Source organism: Mizuhopecten yessoensis, unplaced genomic scaffold (genome assembly GCF_002113885.1).
Source record: "Mizuhopecten yessoensis strain PY_sf001 unplaced genomic scaffold, ASM211388v2 scaffold5325, whole genome shotgun sequence".
NCBI lineage: Eukaryota > Metazoa > Mollusca > Bivalvia > Pectinida > Pectinidae > Mizuhopecten > Mizuhopecten yessoensis.
The window spans coordinates 175500-176139 of NW_018405992.1; positions in this window are offsets into that span (position 1 = coordinate 175500).

The window sequence follows — 640 nt, forward strand, 5'->3', positions numbered from 1 at the left end:
GAACCATGCTACTACTCAAAACAGATTACTGTTTAGTATCAAACTGATGAACCCTGCTACTACTCAAAGCAGATTACTGTTTAGTATCACACTGACGAACCATGCTTCTACTCAAAACAGATTACTGTTTAGTATCACACTGATGATCAATGCTACTACTTAAAACATATTGCTGTATAGTATCAAACTGACGAACCATGCTACTACTAAAAACAGATTACTGTTTAGTATCAAACTGATGATCCATGCTACTACTCAAAACAGATTACTGTTTAGTATCACACTGATGATCAATGCTACTACTTAAAACATATTACTGTATAGTATCAAACTGACGAACCATGCTACTACTAAAAACAGATTACTGTTTAGTATCAAACTGATTAACCATGCTACTACTCAAAACAGAATACTGTTTAGTATCAAACTGACGAACCACACTACTACTCAAAACAGATTACTGTTTAGTATCACACTGACGAACCATGCTAATGCTCAAAACAGATTACTTTTTAGTATCAAACTGACGAACCATGCTACTACTAAAAACAGATTACTGTTTAGTATCAAACTGACGAACCGTGCTACTACTCAAAACAGATTACTGTTTAGTATCAAACTGATGAACCATGCTACTACT